The sequence below is a fragment of the Phocoena phocoena genome, chromosome 1 (genome assembly GCF_963924675.1).
Source record: "Phocoena phocoena chromosome 1, mPhoPho1.1, whole genome shotgun sequence".
Taxonomy (NCBI): Eukaryota; Metazoa; Chordata; class Mammalia; order Artiodactyla; family Phocoenidae; genus Phocoena; species Phocoena phocoena.
In genome coordinates this window covers 121,682,281-121,698,306 of record NC_089219.1, presented here as the reverse complement: position 1 = coordinate 121,698,306, position 16,026 = coordinate 121,682,281, and positions in this window count along the sequence as shown.

Here is a 16,026-nt window from a genome sequence, read left to right as displayed (position 1 = left end):
GAATATATGCATATGTGTGACTGAATCACTTGCTGTGTAGCTGAAATGAACACAACATTGTGAATCAACTATACTCCAAGAAAATTTAAATTAAAAAATAAAGAAAATCACCTCTATTTCAAAAGAAAAAGAAGAATTCCCATATATTTTTATGGCTTGATAGCTTACTTTTTTAGTGCTCAAAATTATCGCATTCCCAGAATATATTAATACTATATTGTGTCATTCACCTATTAGAGGACACCTTAGTTTCATTCACATTTTGGCAATATTGAATTAGGTGCTATAAATATCCATATGCACGTTTTTGTTGGACGTATTTTTTGTGTGTGTGCGTGTGTTTTTGTGATACGCCAGCCTCTCACTGTTGCGGCCTCTCCTGTTGTGGAGCACAGACTCCGGACGCGCAGGCTCAGCGGCCATGGCTCACGGGCCCAGCCGCTCCACGGCATGTGGGATCTTCCCGTACCAGGGTACGAACCCGTGTCCCTTGCATTGGCAAGTGGACTCTCAACCACTGCGCCACCAGGGAAGCCCCTGTTGGACGTATGTTTTAAACTACTTTCAATAAATATCCATGAGAACACTTGCTGGATTGTACAGTAAGGGAATGTTCAATATTATAGCAAGTGTCAATCAGACTACCAAAGTAGCTGTATTATTTTTCATTTCCACCAATAACAAATGACTTTTACTATTGTTCCACATCCCCTACAGAATTTGTTCTTGTCATTGTTCACATTTTAGCCATTCTAATTGTTACATAGTGATATGTAATTGTATTTTTAATTTGCTTTTTCATGGCAGCATGTAATCTGGATTATTCTTCTGTATACTAATATGCATATTTTCTTTGGTGAGGTGTCCATAAAGTATTTTGGCCCACATTTTATTTAGGCTGCTTTCATTTTTTTTCTACCCAATCTGTATTTGTTTTATTTATTTCTGTGCCTTATTGTATTAGCCAGGACTTGGAGTAAAATATGTAAAAGGAGTCATGAAAGGGGACATCCTTGCTTTTACCTGAACTTAGTGGAAAAGCTTCATGTTTTTGACCATTAATCATGAGGTAAGATAAAAGTTTCCTGTAGATCTTTGTTATCAACTTGAGAAAGCTCCAGTCTATTTCTTTAACTGAGAGTTTTTATGAAGAATGGGTGTTAGATTTTTTCAAAAGTCTTCTGAATCTACTGATATGCTAATGATTGTATTTAGGGTGTTGATATGATGGATATAATTATTTGATTTTAGAATGTTGAACCAGTCTTGCATACCTGGAATTATTCCCTCTCATTCATGATATAAAATTCTTTCAAAATATTGTTGGATTCGATTTGTTAATATTTTGTTGAGGATTTTTGCATTGATGTTCCTGAGAGATATTGGTCAGTTTTCTTAACTATTCATATGTTCGTCTAAGTTTGGATGTTGTGGATTCAGTGTCAGACATTCATTTGGGGAGATTCTCAGTCACTTTTAAAAAATATTTTCTGTTCTTTGTTATCTTTATTCTCCTCCTGCTATACCCATTATGTATAGGTCACAGCATTTTCATTGTTCCACAATTATTGATTACTCTGTTCTGTTGATTTCTTTCCTGCCCATTTTCTCTTTTCTTTTGAGATTTAAAGGTTTCTCTTGATATGTCTTCAAGCTCACAGATATTTCTCCTCAGCCAGCTCTTTGACTGCTAAAACAAAATACGAGAGACTTAGTATTTTATAAACAACAGAATATTTTTGTTTTCTCATAATTGCTGAGGCTGAAAAGTTCAAGAACAAGTTACCAGGGGCTTCCCTGGTGGCGCAATGGTTAAGAATCTGCCTACCTATAAAGGGGACACGGGTTCGAGCCCTGGTCCAGGAAGATCCCACGTGCCATGGAACAACTAAACCCGTGTACCAGAAATACTGAGCCTGTGCTCTAGAGTCCACAGGCCACAACTACTGAGCCCGTGTGCCACAACTACTGAAACCCGCACGCCTAGAGCCTGTGCTCTGCGACAAGAGAAGCCACCCAATGAGAAGCCCGCGCACCACAACAAAGACCCAACGCAGCCAAAAAATTAATTAATTAATTAATTAAAAAGAAACAGAACAAGTTGCCAGCTGACTTAGTGTCTGGTGAGGGACCAATATCTGGTTGATAATGTGGGTCTTCTCGCTCAGCAATGAAATCATGTAATGGGCATGAGACCTTCTGTGTGTTACATTTATTAGGTCACTAATCCCATGTTTGAGGTCTCTGGCCTCATGACCTAATCACCTCCCAAAAGCCCGACCTCCTAATACCATCAACATGGGAACTGGGTTTCAAAATTTTAAAATTAGAGGTACAAAATGTTTACACCATAACAGAGACCACAGAGTTAACTGATTTTTCCTTTCATGTTAAAGGTTTGCACATTTATATTTATTATATAATCCCAAAACCCTTCTTGTTTTTTTTAAGATTCTTTTCCCGTATACGCCAGTACACACCATTGAGTAGAGTCCCCTGTGCTATAAAGCAGGTCCTTATCAATACTTATGTATTTTAAACATACTAGTGTGTATAGGTCAGTCCCAATCTCCCAATTTATCCCTTCCCCACTTATCCCCTGGTAACCATAAGTTTCTTTTCTATATCCATGACTCTATTCCTGTTATGTAAATTAGTTCATTTGTACCTTTTTTATTCTTTTTTAGATTCCTCATATAAGCAATACCATATGATATCTGTCTTTCTGTGTCTGACTTGCTTCACTCACTATAACAATCTCTAGGTCCATCCATGTTGCTACAAAACCCTTAATTGTTAAGGATAAGTCTCAATTTTTTCCAGTATCATCAGCAATTCTTTCTGTCAGACATGTGATAACACTTTTTAAACAGGGATATTGAGACCAAGGCTCCTGACCTGCAAACAAACAAAACATCATTCATACAGTGAAAACTTTGCACATCAAAGGATGATAGCACTTGGTCTCTATCGTTTTGCACCCACTGCTGACAGAGGGCAGAGGAGTTTGACTCACTAACCTTCCTTATGTGCACTTCTTCCTAATGGGGTATTACATCTAAAACTTATAAGAAGCGGGATTGCATCATGGAACACACCAATCTCTACTACAGATTCTAAAGCAGCAAAAAAACAAAAACAAAAACATGATGAATCCATCCAAAGGGTTCTGTTCACATTGTTACAATAGTGTCCCTCACACTGTGAACCCATTTCAAACCCTATCACTTGGAACTACTTTTATTTCTTTCAACAAAAATAATGTTAATCTGTAGTCACACGCTCCAGTAATATTACACTATCCCTTGTGCAAGTGTGTGGGGATTTGAGGAGCTATGGGAAGCTATCATGAGAGGTTGCCTAGAGTAATTAGGACATTTCATTTAATGTTGGCTCTTCTCCCTAAGATGTCTGCTGTCCTCTTCTTTTTGTAGCTACTAGCATTGAGAAAGTGAGCAAGATAAGGCCCTTCTCTTTTACTGCCCATGAATGCAGCTGTGATTAACCCCACAGACCTTAGTGCTTCCAAAATCCACTGAATCTACTGACCCTCCTCGTACGGCATGACATAGATAAGGATGGTGATGTGTATACTTGTATAGAGCATGCTATAAAATTTTCGTGTCTTCCCTTACTCATAATTCCAAAGAATAGATTTCTTTGGATTTCTGATTAATGCTGCTGGAGTTGGTACATAAGTTAATGGAGGTATCAGGGCACACCAAAAGAGAGGGTAACTGCACAGAAAATACAAGCAGGTACATTTCTGTGTAGTTTCAACCAGCTTATTTGCTATATCAACCATGGTGACATGTTGACCCTTCCTCTTTCTACTAGTAGTAAAACAAACATAAAGGATATTTAGGCTGCTTGTTTTATCCCCACCTCTCTCAGTTGATCTGCATTCACATACAGGACAATTAAGGGCCCTTTCTACCATCTTAACCAATACTTGAGAACTAGAAAATGTCCAGATTTTTTCAGGGATTATTTTCATGTTCCCCAGTCAGGCCTATGAAGGGATCTTACCTATTGTGTTTAATGAAGTCATATCTCTGACAGCATCGCATCATCAACAAAACTAGAAAGAAATTTGAAGGGTCTTAAATTTTACCGTATTTGAAATTCCAATATTTTAGCCTGACACATTTTTGGATTTTAGAAAAAAATATTTTAAATGAGACAAAAAATCATTTTTACGACACAAAAATACAGCAACAATTTTATATTTTTATGTGTTCCACTTGCACACAAAAGTCTCATGGGGTTATGTAAAGCAGTCCTGTTGGGTGCTGGGCGTGTTGCAAGTCTGGATTAAAGCTTAGGAATCTTAAGCTTCAGTCACCTGAAACTTTTAAATTAGGATGCAAGCAATCCTGTCCAACATTTGAACAGAGCAAGACACTGTCTTTATTTTATTTGTCAGGTAATTAATCTATCTTTCGCCTCAAGGAGAGAAACAACTGGTATCTTCCATCAATGTGTTGTACAAAAATCTTTGAACACAGAGTGCAAGCAGAGGCTGATACAAGATGTGAAAATAAAAAATGAGAGACCCTTGCGGCATTTTCTCCTAACTTATTGCAATCTCCCATTTAAAATGTGGGAATAATCAATCTTCTGAGGAAAAAGGCCCAAGGAAGGTTTTTGCTTCTGTGGAATAATGGGATTGCTAAAGATTTCTGGAGGCAAGATGAATTAGTGAGAATGACCATGAGAAATCAGAGAAAAGTCAGATTCATGGATGAAGTGATGTTTACCTCTGTGAATCAATGAGAAGTAGGAGTAAGTGAAAAGAAAGCTGAATACAACATTTTCTGAATAAATGTAACCTTTCAGCTGTCATAGAAAAATTAATACTCACTATGATACAACATACGTAGTTTAGAAAGTTAACTTAAATTTAAAGATTAATAATTAGATTTATTGAAGAAATGAAAATATATTTGTGCTTTAGAATAAATATTGTGTTCTGCTACAGATAAGAAGACCACATAAATAAATAGAAATAAGACTAAATAAATAGGAAAATAACAAATTAGATGTTATTAACATTAAAAATTGACACTCATCTAAAGAAAGAGAAGGAGACACAGAGAGAAGAACTCATAGCACGCATATACTAAAAGCTCCTAAATAAGATGTCTTCTGATGTTAAAAAAAAAAGTCTTCGATAAGAAGGCAATGTAATAGCAAAAATGGGGAATATATACCAAAAGATATTTCAAAAAAGAGAGTACAGAATGTTAAGTAAACATATCAAAAGATGCTTGCTTCTTAGTAGTCAATTAAATGCAAAAAAGTGATACCTGGAATTATCGCTCACCAACTAGAAAGTTCAAATGAAAATGACAGGTATTATACAGTTTGACAAGAATGTGTATAATTCTTAAATCTCATTCACTGCTGTTGAGGATGAAAAATCATACAAATGTTTTGAAATTATTTAGAAATATCTAAAAAGATAAACACCTGAAAGCTATGACTCAAAGATTTTACTACTATGTGTATACTGAACAATAATTTATACACATACCACCAAAGCTCAAGTTCTAGAATTTATATACCAGTGCTATGCTCAATAGACACAAACTGAAAATCACTCATATTGTAATACACATTGGAATAAATTAATCAATAGTTAAATATTTACACTATGGAATCCTATGCAACAGCGGCAACGCACGATCACAACAACAGGAAACCATACAGGCATATTCACAAGCAACATAAAATAAAAAAGCCCAAGTAAATTGTTATTTACTTTGCAATAACAATTATATAAAATACAAAATACAGGTAACGTGATCTTCTTGTTAGATACCAGAACAATATTAAACCTTAGGGGAGTCACTAGAATGGAACCAGGAGACCTCTGAGTATCTGGCAATTTTCTGTGTCTCTATCTAGAAGCTATGTATAGAGTGTATTCAGATTCTGAATTTTCCTAAATTTGTCATTTCCTTACAAACTAGGCATGTTTTTAGTTGTTTTTTTATACATAACAAAAAGCAAAAAATATAGACTAGGGAAGGTAATTATATTAGCACTTTAATAGCCATGATTTTCAAGGTGGAAGTGAAAGGTATTAAACACTTGACATTTTGATTACTTCTTAAAAGTAAGGTGAAAATTTGAGATTAATAAATAAGACATACTTCTTCATATATAATCATCAAAGAGGAGGGGTAGAAATGAGTATTATTATTTTTATTTAATATAGAATCGTTAAGATAGAAAATAATGAAAACAGACTAGGTTTAAAAAAGAGCACACTGGACTTCCCTGGTGACACAGTGGGTAAGAATTTGCCTGCCAGTGAAGGGGACAGGGGTTCAATCCCTGGTCTGGGAAGATCCCACATGCCACAGAGCAACTAAGCCCGTGTGCCACAACTACTGAGCCTGCGCTCTAGAGCCTGCAAGCAACAACTATTAAGCCTGCATGACACAACTACTGAAGCCCATGCACCTAGAACCCGTACTCCACAACAAGAGAAACCACCACAAGGAGAAACCCATGCACCACAACGATGAGTAACCCCTGCTTGACACAACTAGAGAAACCTTGTGCAGCAACGAAGACCCAATAAATAAAATTAAATCTTTTGACTTCTGAGATGACTCACTCACATGGCTGTAGGTAAGAGGCCTCAGTTCCTTGCCACATGGATCTCTCCTTAGGGCTGCTTGAGTGTCCTCATGACATGGCAGCTGGCTTACCCCAGGATGAGTGATCTAGCAGAAACCAAAGCAGAAGCTGAAATGTCTTTTATAACTTTGGAAGCTGCATTTTGTCATTTCTGCAATTTCTTATTAGTTAAACAGTCAGCCCTTTTCAAGTGCGAGGAGCCACACAGGTACATGAAGACTGGGGGATAATTAGGGGATAATTAGGGCCATCTTGGAGGCTGGCTACCAAAGTGGCTGACTAGCCAAAGACTGAATTTTGTTTTCTTCACTCATGGAAAGAAAATGGTCAGTGAATCCCATTGGTGGTCTTTGAGATGTACCAAAGCTACCTCTTGCTCTCACCCCCAGCCGTGTGGCTGACAGGGTCTTGGTTCTCCGGCTGTGTGTCAAGCCTGTGCCTCTGAGGTGGGAGAGTTGAGTTCAGGACATTGGTCTACCAGAGACCTCCGGCACCTTGTAATATCAAATGGCAAAAGCTCTCCCAGAGGTATACGTCTCAACGCTAAGATCCAGCTCCACTCAAAGACCAGCAATATCCAGTGCCGGACACCCCATGCCAAACAACTAGCAAGACAGGAATGCTGGCAGAGAGGCTGCCTAAAATCATAATAAGGTCACAGACACCCCAAAACACACCACCGGATGCAGACCTGCCCACCAGAAAAACAAGATCCAGACACACCCACCAGAACACAGGCACCAGTCCCCTCCACCAGAAAGCCTACACAACCCACTGAACCAACCTTAGCCACTGGGGGCAGACACCAAAAGCAAAGGGAACTACGAATCTGTAGCCTGCGAAAAGGAGGCCCCAAACACAGTCCCCAAAGCCAAATGAGAAGACAGAGAAACACAGCAGATGAAGGAGCAAGGTAAAATCCCACCAGACCAAACAAATGCAGAGGAAATAGGCAGTCTACCTGAAAAATAATTCAGAGTAATGATAGTAAAGATGACCCAAAATCTTGGAACTGGAATAGAGAATATACAAGAAACTTTTAACAAGGACCTAGAAGAAGTAAAGAGCAAAGAAACAATGATGAACAACACAATAAATGGAAAAACAACATTTTAGAAAGTATTATTCTTTTCGAATGGACCATTCACTGCATACAGAATAAAGGATTCTCTTGTGGATTTCCTGAACTGTAAACACATACAATGTCTCCGTTGGCTTGATTGACTTAGTTGTTTTGGGTTTTTTTGTTGTTGTTAACATCTTTATTGGAGTAAAATTGCTTTACCTTGTTGTGTTAGCTTCTGCTGTATAACAAAGTGAATCAGCTATTCATATACATATATTCCCATATCCCCTCCCTCTTGCATCTCCCTCCCACACTCCTTATCCCACCCTTCTAGGTGGTCACAAAGCACCGAGCTGATCTCCCTGTGCTATATGCAGCTGCTTCCCACTAGCTACCTATTTTACTTTTGGTAGTGTATATATGTCCATGCCACTCTCTCACTTCATCCCAGCTTACCCTTATGCTTCCTCGTGTCCTCAAGTCCATTCTCTACATCTGCGTCTTTATTCCTCTGCAGTGACTCCTGCTAGGTATGGATACTTCATTTTATGCTCAGGGGAAATCCCCTAGTTTGAACATGATTTGAGTTTGATCCTGTGAAAACATCAGAACTTCCCACCAGAGATAAATGAGGAGATTCTGGCCTTTATTAGTATGCACGATGAAAACGGGTGTCCTGGCTGTACTTGCCAAACCTCCTATTATATCCACGTATTTTTATCCACCTTCCTCCCTGTGAGTACCTTTGACCAACCCTGAGCTCAGACTCCTGACCTATTACAGTGACTTTGGCAGTCTTTCTTTGAAAATGGACAGGTAATAAAATGAATTTAACCTAGAAGCAGCAGCTCAGTAAGGGAAATAAAATAATCAGAAGTTATCTAATCACAGCCACAGCCATCCATGGCTGTGTCTTATATGCTGGGTCATAAGAATGTGACCTTCCTAAACTTGAAGGGCATCCAATAAAATAGGTAAAGGTGTTGCTCACCTATGGCTCTTGGAGGGATTGCTAGGCAGTCTACCCAGTGTATACTAACTGTGTTGGGAGCCAAGAAGTTTTCGCCATTAGAAGATGGCCGACATCCTGCTTCTCTTCCTGCTTAATGAGATAAAAGCCCGCGCCTAAAAACAAAAGCCCGCGCACGCAGCACCAATGATAATTTGCCAAATACTTCCCTTATTCTGGATCCCGCCCCCCTTTCTCTGTACTGTATAAATACAGCTACTGCAGCAATAAAAGTTTGAGGCTTGATCAGGATTTTGTCTTGCCTCCATTCTTTCGCGTCTCCTGCCCCTTCTTCTCTTTTCAACCCCTACAGGTTCCTCCTCGGACTCACAAGGATTTGTCCTGCTGGTCAGGACTCCCGGGGACGCCCGGGGCCGTGCACAGTTGGGGGTGAGGATATATTTCTCTCAATGTCTCCCAGGGCCGTCACCCCTCCCTACCCCACCCCCTACTCCTTTCACCCTTCATCCCTCCACTGTTGGGCCCCAGGGACAGCACTTCTTAAGCTGGAGCGCTCAGGCACCATCTCTGCAGTCTGGATACTTCCTAGAGCCTAGCAAGTTCTGGGACAGGATGGCAGGTCTGCAAGGCTGCTGGGGTGCATTCAGACCTGGAGGGCTGGAGGGCTGGAGGGGAACTGGAGCTCTGAAGCCCACCCACGTCCTTGAAACCGAGGGAGGAACACATCCTCCTAACAATACTTCTCAGGGCTCAGCCTGCTCCTCATCCGACGGTGATCCATACTCACTGAGGCAGCAAGGACTGCCTCTAACTGGCCCCCTTGATTCCGTCTTAAGCGTCCTTGGACATGTGTGATAGTGCAGGCCCCGGATCTCTAGTCAGCTGAAGCCAGTGCTGCCGGGGTCCCTCCACTCCCATCCCCCAGGCCCTCCCTCTAGTACTTTATCTAATAGAAGCAAGAGCACAGAAGAATTGCCTGAATCAAGGGACCTGTGAGCCTGTGTATGAATTTGAAGACCGAGAACTTAAGGCGCAATTAAATATTACTGGAAACTATTGTAGGGTGTGTGGGGGGAGGTTAGGAGGCTGAGAGGCTGAGTCAACCTGATGAGTCCAGCCCCAGGACACCACACAACCCCCGCCCCCCCTTCCCTGCTATCACACAAGGGGCGCCGCCACTCCAGCCAGGACTCCGCACTTCCCCCTCCCTGATTCTCCTCCAGAAGAGCAGGTGGCCCCCCTCTGAGGGCAGGGGCAAGACAACAGACCAAGTCCCCGTGGACTAAGTTGCTGCTGGAAGCCCTTCCTGAACAGCAGTGCTGGCTTGGAGCAAACCCGTGCACCTCCAAAGTTGGTCTCGTCCTGCAGCTGAGGGACGCAGGCTTTAAGTCAGGTGCCCTGGCTTTAAATCAATCAGGCCCCCCTTTAAGTCAGGTGACCCTACTTTAAGTCACTATGTGCCCCTCAAGCCTGCAACTTCAAAAGTTGGGAACTTCACTTTGATCCCAGCACCTAACATAGCTGAATGCACACTGTAGTCATTCACAAGCCTGGCTTAGAGACAGGATATAAGATAAGGGGATGGGTGTGCCCACATGGGGATGAGGGTGTACTTCATGTACCAGAAGGGTCTAGGTACTCTGGGGTACAGCAAGCAGTGTACGATACAGCAGCTTCCTGGCAAAGCTGGGGATACACAGGGAGAGCAGGCCCTCCCATGAATGCAGATGTTCCAGGGCGGGGGCTGGGGCACAGCCAGCTGGGAGGGTGTGAAAGCAGAGGATCTGAGCCTTCTTGAGAAAGGCAGACACAGAGGATGGATGAGAAAGAAAGACCAGATGAAATATGCATTTGAAAAACATACCCTGCTCTTGAAATTGGGGTTGGGGCACCCCAGATTTGAGTCCTCTTACTCCCCAGTTGCTAGTGCTTTGGCATTTGCCCAATTATTTATAAAATGTGACTGATAATATCTAACCCATAGAATATTGCATTTGTAGTGGTTTTGCGTGTTTATGTTTCTATAGTGGAATAATCTTTTCTACAAGAAAAATGTATACTATCTGAAATAAATTAAAACCCTTTTTTAAAAAGTACTATATCCGACTTCCCTGGCGTCACAGTGGTTAAGAATCTGCCTGCCAAGGCAGGGGACATGGGTTCGAGCCATGGTCCCAGAAGATCCCACATGCCACAGAGCAGCTAAGCCCATGCTCCACAACTACTGAGCCTGCATGCCACCAACTCAAGCCCACGCACCTGGAGCCAGTGCTCCACAACAAGCACAGCAAGAGAAGACACCACAATGAGAAGCCTGTGCACTGCAACAAAGAGTAGCCCCTGTTTGCTGCAACTAGAGAAAGCCCACGCATAGCAACGAAGACCCAACACAGCCAAAAATAAATAAATGAATTAATTATTTTTTTAAAAAAACTACTATATCCTTCTGTACAACTTCTCTGGGAAGAACAGAGAGATGACGTGGGAGAGTGAGAAAGACCAATATTTAGTGCACATCTCTGATGCAGGTGCTCTGCTGGCTCAGATAGTTTTATCCCCACTTTACAAAAGAGGAAATAAGCTCAGAGAGGTTTAGTAATTTTCCCAAAGCCAAACAGTTATTGAGTGGCAGAACCAGGATCTGAACCAAGTCTGTTACCTTCAAAGCCTAAGTCCTCATCACAACAAAACTCAATTAATATTGACATTTATCGAATTACATTACAACCTGGTGAGTTTTGGGCACAGTCCTGAATAAGAGTGAGAAAGAAAGAAATAGCATTGTTCCTACAGTCAACCAAAATTTTTGGAGCAGCTGCTAGATGCCTGGCCCTTTTCGGGGTTCAGCAATGATCAAGACAGGAAGAGTCCTGCTTTCATGAAGCACGTGGTGGGGAGGAGAGATGCGGGCAACTTGGGTGAGGGAATTCACCTTGCTAGGCCTCTGTTTTCTCATCTGGAAAATGGCATGGGTGTTCCTCATTTTCTGGGATTGTCCAGCCCTCACATTCTCTGATTCCATAAGAAGCATTTGTTTTCCTGTTTCTTTAAAATTCAATCAGGCTATGAGCTGTGATGAATGTTGTTAGCTGCTCCCCAAATCACTCTATTCCCACCCTTTTCCTGTGATCAGGTCTTTCCAGAAAAATGACTCACAAACAATCAAGTCACAGAACCTAAGGGGCACCCAGAAGAAAAATTCCAACCCTGGTTTCTGAGGATCTCTGTGGTCTACCTGGCCAGTTAAACTTAACTCACCTGGCACAAGGTGGCCATCCCTGGTTTCACCATCGACATGGTCTCAGGCACAAACCACCTTGCTTTTCCATTTTGTCTTTAAGTTACTTGTTGAAATAACTGCACAAATATGACAAAGATATAAAATCAGGCATCTTCTGCCCCCAGTGCCTACTAATAAATGATTTTCTGCCACTTTAATGATAAAGATAGAACATTTCAGCATTCCCATGCCCTTATTATTTGTCATTTTTGTTGATATTTCTATTGAATACATGTCTCAATATTTTAACAATGGAACATTATTTAGGTTGTTCCAGACCCAGCCTTTAGTGGTAAAGGTTTTGTTGTTATATTTCTATTATGTTTCCTTTAAAAATCATTATCCTATTTCAATGGATTAAGTCAATTCTATAGGCATTTATCTTATGATATGGATGAAATTAATACACAGAGGGCAGTAGTCCAAGTTGATTGGATTTGAGGACCTCTATTAGCACAGTTAAGTATAAATATTATCTATATGTAAACCAAAGTACATGCTGAGTGAGATTCTCCTACTCTTTTTCACTGTCTGCCGCTCGAGCCTGTGAGAAAAGGAATATTTCTTGCCAGCTCAGTAAACAAAGTATGTCACAGTCATCAGCACTTGCAGCCCTCCAAAGTGAGCCGGTGGGCCCTGAGGAAACTCAGGATATGCAAATACAGAATACTGGCCCCAGGGAGCTGAGTTGCATATCAAAGGAATGATTTCAGTGAGCCCAGACTCTAGCAACTTCCCATACTTAGAAAAGCGCTAAATTCCTTAACTTGGCATATCCGGTTTTCCTTAGTTAACAATCACCTTTTGATGTTCCCCATTATCTGCGCCACTCCCCTGCCCTGTCCCCTCCCCCCGGAACTTTAGCTCAGGGAGGAAGGAGCACAGAGGGGCTCTGCTGAATAAGGGGCCTGCGAGCCTCGGGAGGAGTTTTCAGCCGCTTTCCCCACAGTCAGGAGGAGAGGCGCTGACGCTCCAGCCGGACCCTGCTCCTCCCTTGCCCTGTTTCCCATCAGGAAGCTCAGGCCGACACCTTCCCCACCCCCACCAGTCCCAGCGAGCCAGGCCTAGGGCAGGGGCGAGAGGAGGGACCAATGATCCCCGGACCAGACGCTAGGGGCCGCTCTTTCTGCACAGCAGCGGCGGTTGGCAGCGAACCCCTGCCCCTCAGAAGCTGGTCTTGCGCTGCCGCCCGGGCGCCAGACCAGGCGGAGGGTCGGCGCCCACTTACCTGGCCCGCGGTCCCAAGGACTGTCGCGGCTTCAGCTGGTGGGGCCCCTGCAGAGCCGGCAGTCTCAGTGAGGCCGCCCTCCCCTCGGGCTCCGGGGCAGTTCAGTGACGGCGGAGGGAAGCGAACCCGAGCCGGGAGTTCCAGCTCTGCGGAAACGCGGGCTCCGTTCTGGGCTTAGGGGAATGGGACAACTCTGCCTCAAGGCCTTCCGGGAGGGAGGGGGGCGCCGGGGGAGGGAGCCGCTAGGAGCTCGCAGGCCCCGTCGGGGGTCCTGGATGGGAGACCAGGACCGGGGGACCTGCCCACTGTGACAGCAGCCCAGGACATTTTTTCTGGAATCCTACACAAAAAAATTAGAAAGATACACAGTCTATAGTAAATATTCAAAAATGATTGTTGCTGTTGTGCTTACTATTCTATTAAATGTGTAAAATCCATAACACACTTTAAGTTCAAAGTTAAATATGAATTTTTACCTTTCCTTATTATCTCTGTGCTATTCACAATTGTGGTTAATGAATCAGAGACTGTGGCATCACTAGTTAAAATTGAGCTTGTTGGGGCTTCCCTGGTGGCGCAGTGGTTGAGAATCTGCCTGCTAATTCAGGGGACACAGGTTCGAGCCCTGGTCTGGGAGGATCCCACATGCCGCAAGGCAACTAGGCCTGTGAACCACATCTACTGAGCCTGCGCGTCTGGAGCCTGTGCTCTGCAACAACAGAGGCTGCGATAGTGAGAGGCCCGCGCACCGCGATGAAGAGTGACCCCCACTTGCCACAACTAGAGAAAGCCCTCGCACAGAAACAAAGACCCAACACCGCAAAAATTAATTAATTAATTAATAAAAACTCCTACCCCCAACATCTTCTTAAAAAAAAAATTGAGCTTGTTAAAAAAAATGCAGTTCAGGCCCACCAGAGCTACTGAATCAGAATCTGCAGTTTTACAATCTCCCTAGTGTGCTTGTGTACCCATGAATAGCTGAAAGGTACATTTCTACCTTGATATGTATTTTCTGTCTGAGAAATACACACATTTTATCCAGTTTGACATAAATAAAACACTCAAAAATGCATATGCCTGTGTTGAAAGCATCATTTCATGTGCATATGAAAGCACATATGCCTGTGTTGAAAGCATCATTACAAAAAGAAATTTTGTAATTTCTTTTCCAGATAAGTATACTTTGTGTATATATATATATATATATATATATATATATATACACACATATACGTATATATGTATATATGTGTATATATATATATATATATATATATATATAAAAGTGGATAATTCAAAACACTATTCTAAATTAAAACCAGTTCTCTTAACTTGCTGTTTTTTTCTTGGGTCACATTATGGACTCTTCCAGTGGCCACATGGCATGTGTACTTTTAATTTCAGGGACTGCTGACATTCCAGGATATGGCCATAGATTTCTCTCAAGAGGACTGGGAATGCCTGGACCAAGATCAGTGGGAATTGTACAGGGATGTGACGTGAGAAGTATAGGAACCTGCTCTCCTTGGGTGAGGATACCTTCCTTCCAGAATTCCTTATCCACCCACAGGGTTTTGTATAATGTCTCCTGGAATTTGTATAATGTCTCCTGGAATCTTCTGCTTCCTACAGAAGGGTTTCAGATTGCAACTTTTCAGGAAAGATTGGGAGTTTGTGGGTATATTTTATTTTATTCTTTTAAAATTGCAACCTCCATTTTAATATACTTTGTAACTGCTTGGTATGTTTATATGAACTGTGTACTATATGCTTCTGTTATAGTCCTTACAATATTTTATTGTCTTATTTTCTGTAACAATTTTCCATGGATTCTTTGGGCTTAAGGTATATTAAAAGGGAGACTGTGATTCTGGGACTTCCCTGGTGATGCAGTGGTTAAGAATTCGCCTGCCAATTCAGGGGACACGTGTTTGATCCCTGGTCCGGGAAGATCCCACGTGCCACGGAGCAGCTAAACCAGTTGGCCGCAACTACTGAGCCTACGTGCCACAACTACTGAAGCCGGTGCACCTTGAGCCCGTGCGCCATTTATTTTTTGAGAATAAAACCACCTCTGAGTGATTAAAATTTAGACCATCTGGTCAAAATGTTTTGTCACATGTTGTTCTAAACACTGATCAACGGAACAAGTTAGACTAGGGATAACAGTGTAATCGTATTCTAGAGTTCATATCGACAATACGGTTTATGACCTTCATGCTGGATCAGGACATTTCAATGGTATAACTGCTATTAATGGTCTGTTTGTTCAATGATTAAAGTCCCACGTGATCTGAGTTCAGACTTGGTCATCCTGGTTGGTTTCTGTCTATTATAGATTTCTCCCAGTAGGAAAGGACAAGAGAAATACGGCTTACTTTACAAAATATCTTCACACTAAATGATGATATAATCTACATTCAATTAATTTATATATACCCTACTGCAGAACAGGGCTTGTTACAGTGGCAGAGCCCAGTAATTATGTAAAACTGAAACCTTTATCTGCAGAGGTTCAAGTCCTCTTCCTAAGAATATGTTTATAATCAACATTCTTTCACAAATTACCCAATTTAATTCACCATAGCATTCCTCATATTAATTAAATGGAGAATCCTAGGCTATATACAAATACAGAAAGAGCCAAAAATCATCAGCCCCATTGTAATCAATCCATTATAATACTGTATTCTTATAACCCGTTGCTGAGGCATTCAAATGATTTATTAAAGAACCACCATGACCATCAACATCATCAATTTATATATTATTACCCCAAAGCTAGCCTTAACCGTGGCTCTCGCAACATGAAATCCTCTTCCCATATC